The sequence below is a fragment of the Otolemur garnettii genome, unplaced genomic scaffold, assembly GCF_000181295.1.
Source record: "Otolemur garnettii isolate 467f Iridium unplaced genomic scaffold, OtoGar3 scaffold00059, whole genome shotgun sequence".
NCBI lineage: Eukaryota > Metazoa > Chordata > Mammalia > Primates > Galagidae > Otolemur > Otolemur garnettii.
Genome location: NW_003852454.1, coordinates 2,714,253 through 2,727,684, shown reverse-complemented (window position 1 = coordinate 2,727,684; position 13,432 = coordinate 2,714,253).

Genomic DNA, 13,432 nt, shown 5'->3' with positions numbered 1-13,432 from the left:
TTTTTTTTTTTTCCTTCTCTATTTTTCTTTCAGGAGAGAATTGGAATGGGCTTCAATTTATTCTTAGCACTCTGCAATTTAAAATTGAAACATCTAACTTTCTGATTTTATTTGTCTATATCTTGCTTTTATTTTGAATGTCCATGTATTTCTTCAAATGTGAGACATTTTCTTACATTATTTCTGTAATATTTATTCACCATCATTTTTTTTCTAGTCTTTCTGGAATTCCTGGAATGTTCCTCACTGTTTCTTATTTCCTTCTTCATTTTTTGTATTATCCTGTTGTTACATCTTCTATACCCTTCTGTCTTATCTGTTGCTCATTTTATTATTTTTATAGTAGTTATTTTAATATCTAGTTCTGTGAATTTTTGTTTGATAATAGCCTTTTCTTTTCTAGACATAAAATTTATACATTTCCCTGAAATTATTTTAAATTCCTTTTATTTTATTCTATTTAATTATCAGTCCTATTTTTCTTATAAGTTTATTTCAAAATTCAGTGGATTCTTCATTTGGGATTTATATTTATATGTGGAGCAATAGAAAGGCCAACCTGCTCACAGTTCGCAGGCGGACTGTTTACAGGTAGGTTCTGTGTTGGCTTGGTGCTCCCCAAAGTGAAGCCAGCTGCTGTGCTAAGAGAGCCCCTAATGTCAGATTAAGGGCCTTTGCTCTCCACAGACATTCAGTACAAGACTGTGTGGAAGAACATTTGGTCAAGGCCTAAGATTTTGACCACGAGTTGTTCTGTGTGCTTACATGGAGTGAATTACTACCATTTATTTGTGTACAATTAGGCCCATAATTTAAAGCTGAACACTCATTCTGGCCCCTATTTTAGCCAAGATTTCAGAATGTAAGTATTTCTGAAGCTCTGCTGGAGGTGGGCATCCTTTTTGACCTTTTCCCTATTGACCTTTGCCCTGTGTGCTTGCCTAAGCCTGAAACTGCATCCCTCAATCCTCCTTTATGCCGTTTCCATCTTCCAGTAATTGCTGAAATTCCTAATCACTGGCTCACCCTTTTCTATTCTTTTGTTAAGGGTTTATATCATTTTATAACTTCTTGATTTCATCTTTTACGGAATACTAGAAACGAGAGATTGTATGATGTTTTTTCTGCCTTCTCTTATTTGTAGAAATTTACAAGTTCTACCATTACTGCTATTACTACTATTGATTCTACTTCAGTGCTGTAATGGGGCGAGATAAGGACCACTGACTCAAATTAGTTCGAAAGGAGTCTTTTATTAACCACGGGCCTGTCTCAGCAAAGTCTGAGGCAGGCTAAGTGAGAGAGGATTGGGGGGTCTGCAGTTGGGGTTTTCCTAGTCTGAAGTTGACAAAGGGACAAACAGGTGGGCTGAAAGTTGGCAAAAGAAAGTTGGTAAAAGAAGCAAAAGGCAAGCACGCAGTCATGATGACCCTTTTACAGAAGTGAAACTTGCAATTTAACAGATTTACAGATAGGTAACATAAAGGTCACATAAAGTAGATCTGGCAACATGTGAAGCAGATCTGGCAATTAGAGAATAAGTAAACCAATTTGTCACAGCACTTAGTTTGTTAACTCTTATCATGACAGCACTGAGCTTGTTAGCTCTCATTTTGTTTTGTTCTGTCCCAATCTAAGATGGATCTAAGAGTGAAGGTATTTGGCATATTTCATTTACCTCTTTTTCCCCTTCCTCCGACCCAGTCCCCTGGTCTTATGGGGTGTTGGTGGTATGAGGCTGTTGTGAGGCCGCCAGCATACATCTCGATACTATTATTAGCATGTAAGTGGATGTAATATTTGTTTTATGGTATTGTTTTATTCAATTCTGTCTGATAGAACAAAATATAACCTCTGTGGTTTATAAACAACAACTCGCTATTTCTAGTAGTTCTGCAGGATGAGAAATACTAGATCAAGCGTCCGGTGAAAGCTGGCTTCTTGGCTTGTAGATGACTGTCTATTCCTTATACCCTCTTATGGCAGAGAGAGATGGACTCTCTTGTGACTCTATAACAGCACTAAATCCATTCATGAGAACTAGTTACTAAGAGGCTAATGAGTGGGTAGCATCCACAGTGTGGATACATAGGACAAAAATATGATTGATGTCACAGGTGGGATGAAGGAGATAGGTGTATTTATGTATGCATACATGTATGTATTTTACTTAAGCTACTCAGAACAACATACAGTTTAAAAGCTTACAAATTGTTTATTTCCAGTTTTTTATTTAATAGCTCTAGACTGTGTCTGAGTACAGGTAATGGAAAGTGCAGAAAGCAAAGCCATAAATAAGAGGAGACAATTATAATTGTACTTAGGAGCACTGAGGGCTAAGGTAGGAGGACTATTTTAATACTTTTATGGTTTGACTTCATGACAAAACATAAAAATAAAACATAAGCCTTAAAAGGGCCATGTAAAATAATTTTGCTACTCAAATTTAATTTCTTCCTAATTTTCTTTTCAAATCCTTAGTTGTGACCTTGTGAAGTTCTTTAACCTTTATGGACTTTTATAACCCTCATCTTCAAAATGAGAGAACTGAAATGGCTCAATAGTTAAATAGTTCACTATTTTCAATAAACACACCTTTTGTTAAAAACAATGTCAGAAGTCCAGCATTAAAAAAAAAATCACATGAAAGCAGAGTTCCTATGGTTGAAGTAGGGTGAGAGGAGCCCTCAACTTACTGCATATAGAAGTTCCAGAGGGACTTCAGTTGAACCTCAGGGTGCTACTGAAAACTACTCACAAATATAATGTCTGATTATGCTTTGAATAAATTTATACAACATGATGAACACAGAGCGATGAGATTTTTAGAAGGGGGGAAAATAGAAAAACCTGCCACCAAAGCTAATAGAAAATAACAGACGTGATGACCAATGCCTCAACTATACTTTCATTTTTCCTCCAGACCTTCCTGTAACTAAAATTGCCTGTGCCTCTCACTGTTGCCTATTGTCATTTAATTTGAATTCTGTACAGCATTTATGATAATGACACACATATTCAATGAGCTCAATTAATTCACATATCTGTCTTTGTTAAAAGAGATGAGAGTGCGACATGACCCACAGAATTGCTTTGTATGGGATTTCTGATCTTTTTGTTTATATTTAAATATATTTTGAACTCAGCATTATTATTCATGAGAAAATACCAAGTGAGTGAATTCTAATGTTTGATACAAACATGTTTATTTTTTATTTATGTATTTATTTCAGAATACTAGACGGTAAAATATTTCGCTTACATGTTTTGTTTTTGAACAGTTGAGTAAATGTTACAGCTATGTTCTTCACCTACATACCGTGTACTGTACCCTATAGGTGTGAATTTATCAATCTATTTCTCCTGCTCCCTCCAACTTGATTTTTATTGAGATTTACTTTCCTCTGTGCCCTTCAGTGTTAATGGATTCGTTCCAATTTGGCATTGATATGTGTGTTTGTTTCTCCATTCCTCTGATGTTTTTCTTAGAAGAATGGTTTCCATTTCCATCCAGGCTATCATAAAAGACACTAGATCACCATTTTTTATGACTGAGTAATAGTCCATGGTAGACATATCCCACATTTTATTAATCTGTTTGTGTATTGGTGGGCACTTGGATTGTTTCGACATATTTGCAATGGTGAATTGCACTTTTATAAACATTCTAGTTAAGGCATACATTTAAAAAAATTACTTTTTTTCCTTTAGGTGAATAGTCAACAGTGGGATTGCCAGATCAAATGGTAGATCTACTTTAAGTTGTTTGAGGTATCTCCATACAACTCTCCATAGAGGTTGTACTAGTTGGTAGTCCCACAACAGTGAATAAGTGTTCCCCTTTCTCCATATCCATGCCAGCATCTGGGACTTTATGATGTAAGGCATTCTCACTGGGGTTAGGGTAACCAAAATCATTAAAGAACTTAGGCAAATTGACAAGAGAAGATTAAACAACTCCATCCATAGGTGGGCAAAAGACGTGAGCAAAAACTTTTCTAATGGAGACACATTTATTTTTTAAAAAAACTGATGAAGAATGTATTGTAATAATTAGAAGGTTTGACCCATCTATTTTTCTGGTACTTGTGGTCCAGGCTAGATTATAGGTTAAAATAGGTATGGTGCATATTTTTAAATTGTGGGCACTGTAAAAAATACAGAGCAATAAACTTATTTAAAAATGTGGAAATTATATTTTTAATTATCTTATATTAAAATATTCTAAGTTTACAAGAGGCATCTTGTAAAACAGTGTTCAGTTTTTAAAAGTTGCATTTCATTGAGCATGAAAATACATATGTTTTGGTTTGATATGGTAGTGTGCTGGGTTGAGTCTTTTGGAATCAAAGATCAAAGGAGTCACAAATCTGTTAAATGAAAAATTCAATAAAGACTCAGTATAAATCTAAATGTATCTTGATACACTTCATAAGTTCTGAGTCTTTTTGGGATATAAGAATTTTTCCAGTCTCTCAAAAATTCATGTTGCAGAAGGCAATTTTATCCAAATCATAAATCCCTACATCAACGTTTTAGAGTTCCCAATTATCTAAATATTCATTCCCCTAGAGATAATAATGTGCAGTTGGTAAATGTTCAAAAGAATCCAATTTCAAAAGTTGTATTTTGGAGGTGACGAAATACTACATCTAACATCTAATATCAATCATACCTTGATGCCAAAACAATGATGATTCAGAGCATTATGCACACTCAGGATGAGCATTGCAAATCATACACCATAAAATGTATCATTAAGGTTTGTGTTTTTCATGAGAATGTCAGCCATTCTCTAGGTCTATATTGTCATAATAAGCTTGCCAGGAGCTGCAAACTGAAACAGAAAATCCAGGGAAAGAAATAAGATTTTCTACGATTGTATTTTGTTACAACTTGCACATTAGAAACAAGAGGTTATTTTTTTTCTTAGTCTCTAGGATGTTTTCTGAAAATGCAAATAAAATGTCAAGCTTTCTGCTTTCCCCTAGTATTTTACACCACTGTTTTCAGCTGCTAGAGAGAAATCCCTGCTGCCAGTAACAATAATTGCTTCTATTGTTTTTACTTACAGGCACAGGTTATTAGAATGATCTTAAGGAACCCAAGTTGGTTTCTCCTATGAGAGAATAATACAGGGGAGAAATCAGTTTTATCTTTCCATCAACAACTCATATCCCTTGCAAGGGAGAAGAGGGTGTTCTCTCAGCAAGAGATCCTCTCCAGTTCACTGTGGATCTCAAGAGTTCCTGGAGAAACAAAAGAAGTGCCACCTCAAAAAATACTGAGGAGCCTGTCTTAGTTCCTAGGAGCCCTGAGATACACTACGCTGCTTTAGGGTATTGTAATTCAGCTTCTAGTTACTGATTATTCATTATGCAAATTTTGCAATACTACACATGATGAAAATTTTGTTTTACATCTTTTCATTGGAGTCACTACTTTATTGAAACACTCTACCTTGAATCCATTTCTCTCTTTCACCTTACTAAATCTCTCAGAAGAAAAATAGATTGCTTACACAGGGAGGGCCTTTTATCTTTTCAAAAGATGATAAAAAATCTATTGTGTGCTGCTCTGCTTGTCAGTAAGGGTGCAAATAAGAATAAGGCATAATTTTTTCTCTGTAAGTGCTCACTCTAGTTGGAATAATCAGGGAAGACATGAGGATGAGAGGGCATTTGAAAAGTGGTATATTACAAATGCAAAGGCTTAAAACAATAGAAATGTACTCTCCTACAGTTTATGCTAGAAGCCTGACATCAAGATCTGGGGTGCAGATTCAGAGGGAGCATCTGTCCTGGGCCTCTTTACTAGCTTTTGGTAATTGCTGACAATCATTACTGTTGCTTGGCTTTGGGCAGGATAACTCCGGTTTCTGTCTCCGCTAGGGTTTCTGTCATTTTCTCTTCTCTTTTTATGAGAACACCAGTCCTCTTAGATTAAGGGCTTAACCTGTTTCAGCATGACCTCATAATAGTTATTTAATACCTCTGCAACAGCCCTATTTCCAAATAAGGATACATTCTGAGGTTCGGGGTGGGGGGCATTACTCAATACGGGACTGATGGATAAAAACACCCTCCTCTCCCCTACGAGGGATGTGAGCTGTTGACAGAAGGGTAAAACTGATTTTTCTCCTGTGTTATTCTCTCTTAGGAGAAATCCAGCTTGGGTTCCTTCTATTCATTCTAAGAACCTGTATCTGGAAGTGAAAACAATAGAAGCGATTATTGTTCCTGACTACTTGGGGCACTACTCAACCCAGGACTGATGAATAAAATTCAAAGCACGATTACTATTTTGTATTTCTTTACTGTGATTTTAATAGACCTCTGACAGGAAAACAAGATGTTTCCACCATCCCAAAGCAGAAGACTGTGTGCATTTTATGAATTTTTCAACTTGTTACCAATTTGAAAAAATTTCAAGTGCAGATTTTGTTGTAACCTTGTGAAAGGGAACTTTGGAAAGCTAATATATATTTTTGTCAAACAGTCTTTTTCTCAATTTTAAAACAGCTTTGTATAATTTTATATGTTGCAACTTCTGGAAGGTAATTTTCAAATGACTGTCAGTAATATTTTTTCACTAATTCATAGTAATGGATGAAGAAAAAGAAGATGACTAGGCCACCCTGTGACCACTAAGGAACCTGGGACAGTTCTGCGTTGTCCTTGTTCTTTCAACTATTGACAATGTGACATTGGGAATTCACTTCTCTGTGATCTTAAATTTTCCTGTCTGTAACTAGAACGGCATTATATGATTTTAAACATTTTCTCAGATCTGACCTTTTATGATTCCATAATTAGAAGATGGTAATCAATTCTAGTCAGTATTATTCCATTAAGAAAAAAGATTCCAATATGGTAGAAACCAAGTAGAAATCACACTTTTAACTGATTTTAAATCTTGAAACACAATTCTAGGGCTCTCAAAGGAAGAGGGTGCTAAAACCTCCTTATTCAAACTAGTTTTTCTCTGTTATGAATCTTTTAAAATAACCTTCCATTGCACATTTTGTTACATGCATTTCAAAGACTATGAGGAAATAGAATAAAATATATGTAAGTTACTGAAGTGGATCAGCTAATCTTAAATTCTGCCGCTTATCTTATTACTTAATAAAATCTAAATAACTTAACATTAGATGTAGAATTATCTCTGATCACTCGCAACCACATTTGTCTCTGTTGAGTTCAACCTGATCATCTGTCTCATTTCGGCCGTGCTGAAGCCACATTGAAATGCTTGAAATTCCCATACTTGCTGCCCTGTCAAATATAGCTGTGTTAGGCATGTACTTTCTCACTTTCTTAACTGAACTATTCCTTCTTGAGTTTTCAGATACCTCCTTTAAGAACTCGTATACCCCAACTCAACTCTGCCACTAACTGGATAGGAGCTCTTCCCTCATATTCTTCGGTATGCAGTGTTAGTCCTATAAAAGAACTTCATAAGAGCAAGAATTGCATATGTACATCTTGCTTCCTAGCCCCTAGTTCAAAAGCTGTACTATTATCTTGCATTCATGTATGCAGTTATAATCTAATAAAAAAAGAAGCTGTTCTATTATTGGGTCACTAATATCTGTCCATGGCATGAAAGTTAAGAGTTTGGCCTGCCATCCCTACTTCTCCATCTTCCTCAAAGTATGAAGCAATGTCTGAAATAAGCAGGTACATAAAAAAAATGATACATAGTGTTTCCACCTTCTTTCCTCCTCTATTCTGGGTTTCCTTATTACTAAGCTACTTCTACTACTAATACCTATAAAAACACAATTAATTGGTTAATCAATCATTAATTGAATCTTAATACTTATTGGACTTGATCTATATGCTGAATCAGCACGTTTTGGCTCCCAGTTGCTGATTCAGGATATAGACCAATTAACTTATTTATTTTATTACTTATTTCAATCTGGTTAAGACTTTTTGTATTTCCTTTTCAAGATGTTATTTGTCACTATTTTTAAAAAGCATGATTGATGAATAATTGATGTGTAATAAATTGGACATATACATCTGAAACCACCACCACAATTAATATAGTGAATTTAACAATTACTCTCAAAGGTTAGAACTGGATTCCATATACATATATATATGAAATGTACTAGTTATAGTTATTACTTCCAGAATAAAATATTAAAAATAAATAGGTTAGGCCCTCTGCATAGGCATTAACCATTGACCATCATGCCTCTGATGACAGATTTCCTGGTGCACTCACTGGCAGTGTGGCATAAGCAAGTAATTTAATCTCTCATAATCTGTATACTAATGACACTTACCTTATAATTTAGTATTAAATGAAATGTTGCATGTAAATCTTCACTCCCACAGAAAACACTTAGCACCTTATAGTGCACTTAACAATGATCCCCAAACATGCTGAGTAATGGAAGGAAGGAAAGAAGGACAGTGGATCACCGGGCAGAAGACACAGATCACCTCAAAACCAATGTCGCCTGCCCAGAATCCTATCTGATCCCATTCAGGGGCTGTGGTGCAATGCATTTATTTGAACAGAGCTTCTTTTTAGTAACTATAAAATAAACTCTTAATAGAGACATTATTATACCTGTTTTATGTTTTAATTATTGTTATCTTTACAGATGCATATTGGAACTACCTTGCCTGTATGGCTTTCAACACTGTCTCTGATTCCTTTACTGCAAGTACTACAAGTAACAATGATTTATAAATCCATTTGCTCCAGAATTAAGTGCTTGAGTAAAATTTTTGCTGTCACTGACGTAATACAAGAGAGTGCATTATTTTGTGCTAAATTATATATGGAAGACTTCCTTCTTTACTTTGATGTCCACTTCCCTAGAGGACCATTTACAATTGTGATGTCTAGAGAGCTGAGAGGGTTTCCTGAGCTATTTGTATCACTTTGTTCCTTGAACACTTCTGTGGATGGTACATAAAGCTGTTTTTGAAGAGTAAAGAGGAAGGAAAAAGTTGCTTGATAAATAAAGAAGAAATTGATGTTGCCCTTCTTTAACTCTGCTAGTCACTGTTTTCCATGTAGCTATGGTGGACAGAATGACAGAATGACCTAAAAGATACTATTTGACCTGTGATGAAAGGTGAGAACAGACACAAATAAAAAGGAAAAGCAAGAGTGATACCTGAGGGAGTGAAAACTCAGGGGGGGCCTTTGGAGGGTATGTTGAACCCATGGAGAGCTCAGAGTAGATTATTGCCTGCAGTGATTTCATGTGCCAAACATAATAGATGAATAGATGATAAATTATTAAATAGAAATCTAGGTGATGTAATTCGGGGTGTTTTTTTCTTTCAACATTTTTGAATTTTTGAAATTTCCTAAAATTCTATTTGTTACTTGTGAAGTCAGAGAAAAAGTGACAATCATGGATAACCCCTTTGCTTAAAAAAAACCTTAGAAACAATTTCACATCCAATTTAAATTTAAAGTAGAACTATCTTTAATTCTTCAGGAATTAAATAAAAGTAAAGTAAAAGTAAAATTAAATAACAGAGTAAAAGTAAATTAAATAACAGAGTTCAGAAACAAGCCCTTTCCAATTTACAAAAATAAGTTTTAATATAAGAAAAGTAAGATGATATTCAATTGAATATTACTATCATTTTTATTTGCTATTTTAAAATAAAGGGCAAATAAATGCATTTATTCATATACATAGAATTAAGTAAACACAGTAGCTACAAATGCATACTACCATAGGTTTGTCCTATCGGCAATTCAAACATTATGAGTGACACTACACCAGTGATATAAGTTTCCAAATTGATGAATAAAACCTTGATTATATTCCTAAAAATAGTGACAACTTCATCTTAAATTCATGATTGTTATAGTCCTGAAAATTTTAATGTATATTAAATCTATAAAAAAATATTTTTTGTATACTTGTATGACAGAACTAGTTCCTAGGCTCTGATATACATTTTTTATAGGAACATCTGGCAGGACATTCATGTGTGTGTAACATGTAGCGTTTCATTTTTGTACAGAACAGTCATGCACATTAGGGATCATTTAGAATCCATGGTGCTTGCCTGTTAGATACCTTAAATTTCCTCCAATTTTGGTGGCAATCAATATTGGCTGCATAAATTTCCAGGATACCCATCCACAGAGGTCTATAATCTTCCAAAGACATTAACATATGAACCTCCCGTTCCTTCTGACTGCCAAGGAGATGCGTGACCAATAATATGGGCTGATGAGAAGGACACTGAACCTCTGTGACTTTATTTCTTAAGCCCAATAACCACAGCCAGATTAAAAGGAAAAAAATCTGACAGACTCAAATTGAAGAACACGATACACAATACTGAGGAGGACTTCTCCAGACCACCAAGGTCGTAAAACCATGAAAACACGGGAATCAGATGCGGGGCTGGAGGAGACTAAAAATTCCAAGTAAATGGAGTGCGGTTTACACCACGGAACCCTAGAATGGAAAAAAGAAATTATTGGAAACAAATTGGTAAAATCTAAATTAAGCCTGTAGTTTGGTTAATAGTAGTAACATGTCAGTGATAGTTTCTTCCTTTTGCCTTCCTTGCCTCATGGGCCACATAAGATGATAACATGAATAGAAGCCATAAGTAAGGGTGGTGCCTGTGGTTCAGTGGGTAGGGTGCCAGCGCCATGTACCGCAAGTGACGGGTTCAAACCCAGCTCCAGCCAAAACTGCCAAAAAAAAAAAAAAATGCAAGTAAGCGCCCCATATGAAGCACCTTACTCTTCTCTTTTCCAATTGCTGTGGAAACCTGAAATTATTCCAAAATACAGGCTTAAAAGAAAAAGAAGTAGAGCTTACTCCTGACATAATCACTGTCCATGTGGCATGCTAAGTAAATAGAAATGTAAATAAAGTGTGTAAAAGTCCTCAATGCTACACAGGATAATCGTGCAAACTATGTTATGAAATATTTTATAAAAGTGTAAAGCATAACTATACAATTATAAAAATGAAATACACCTGTGTAATATGAGAAGTGACATTTGCTGGCATCAAAATAGCTTAGCAATGTGATCAGATCAGTGAAAACTGTGAGAGAGACTGTTTTGTCTAGAACCACTTGGGTTGGAGGAAAAAGCCGTTTAAAGTGACTAGGCATCTAGGTTACTATTCTATATAAAAATAGCCTCTGCTTCTTTTGTCTGCCACTATTAAATTCTTTTTGCCATGCTAAAGCCAAAATTTTATAATCTTTTTATGAATTTTACTTAGTAGCAATAGGTTGAAGCCAAGATTTTGCAGTGGAATTATAGTATCACAACTGTGTGTGCAACTTTTCAAATTCAGTATAAGAGGAACTGACAAAATGCTCGCTGAAAGCGCCGAGCCAATTTACACCCAAATTTTAAAAGACATTTGTATCCTAAGTTGACATCCTAAATAGGCCAGTTTAGTCTATTTACACTACCTATTATTTTACACACTTAAATATGTTCAATGCAAAACTACTTATTTCAATTTATGTTTTAATTCAGTATAGTGATTTCTTTCAACTTACTTAAAATGATAAATTTTGTATCATATATTTTACAAATCAAAGGAAAAACTGCTTTCTTTTCTGAAAGTACAAATCACTGCTGTGGGCAATTTTTTTTCATCTTGCAATGGCTCTTAGTCCCTTCCCTTGAATGCTGTCATTCAGCAATGTCCTTAAATGATAATCCCCATTTTTAATCGTCGCTAATTTGAGTTTATATCACCTTGTAATATGTATCAATAATAACACATGATGGCTATCTTCTGGGATTTATTGGTAGAACATCTTTTGTGTTCAAACTTTCAGAACACCTTTGTTCCTAAGGTGAAGTTAACTTTATCTCAGTTTGCCTTCATGCAAAATTAATGATAGTGATAATTGTAAAACCTGGCCTTACCATTAAGCACTTGAGAGACTGGAGGATAATGCCACACTGGAAAAGCAGAGATGCTTGAATGACAAGAACAATTTTAAATGTCTGGTTTTGTGGAGATGCGGAGCTGCTATGAAGAAATAACACTCAGAAACTTATTTGGAAAACAAGTTCCCTTTTTTGCACCCATATTTATAAAGCATTTATGGTTTACAAAGGAATTTCATATAGATTTTGTTACTTAACCTCATCTTCATGACCCTAAGAGATGCCAATTTCTCTGCAGTTATATTATGGAAGAATTTATTGTCTGTGTTCTCTTAGAAGCAAAAGATTTATGGAAATGATGCAGTGGGACTGTTAGAGGGACCCTAAAGACTCAGTGGACTGCTACTTTCCTAAAATAACAGAACACCATCTGTCAGACAGAATTTGTGTGACGAGAGAATAATAACTTTTCATTTACTACATACACCAGGAGAGACGATAAATCTTCTGGAGGTCATGGATGTTTTTTGGAATGGTTTCAATTTACATTTTATTTGTGAAGATAGCTGTCAGGAGGCATGTTGGAGGCAGCCAACGCCATGTCATCATGATGTCGGCTGTTCAGGACACACCACAGTAAGAGAGACCACTGACTGTATGAGACAGGGACACTGGGCCAGAGGGACTAAGGTGTTGAGCCAGTTTCCCTAAGGCCATAATGTTGTGATAGTTTAGGGCAAAACTTCAGAGAAACAAGTCAGGAGTGGTGGATAGGTTAAGCTGTATTTATCTCACTCTTTGAGCTCTATCCTGAAAGCGTGGCACTAGCAACAATAAGTATATATTGTTGATTATTTGTCTTCAGGGACACAGTTCGACAACAACAAAGATATTGAATACGTCTGCTGAGCAAGGTAATGGGCTAGATAATGGTGATACTCAGAGTATGATAGGCTTTCTATTCCCGAGGTGCTCGCAGCACAGTGGGAAGGCAGGCAACCAAAACAGGCAATTCCAAGAGAACTTATGATGTGTATGCACAGAATTATATGTGCTCTGGGAGCGTTTTATTTCATTCAACCTGGAGTTTTGGAGAATGTTTACTAGAAGCGAAGATACCTGAACTGAATCTGACGGACGAATCTGATTAGGTAGGTGTATGAAGGAGATGGATATTGTAGGGAGAGGCAATGCCACAAGCAGACGTGCCATGCCCTCCCCTTTATGATCTTCAAGGCCGTTATGATAGAAATAATAATGATAAAGATAATCATAGTACATATTTAGCATTTACTTGGCGAATGCTTTATAAGCATCATTTTATTTAATTTTCAAGGAAAAACTTTGAGAGAGGGGTATCAGTACTTCTAAATTTTAAAATAAATTAAGGTAAGTAATATGCCCAAGAAGTGTTTCCCTCAGGGTTTGGATTTGGACGCTACATAGTCTGACTCAGAATATAAACTCAAAATCATTACACCATACTGCCCCCTGCATGTGTTGTGTGTGAGAAGTGGATGAACGTGGGGCAAGAGAGTGGCCAGAAATTTGCTGTAGAATCTGG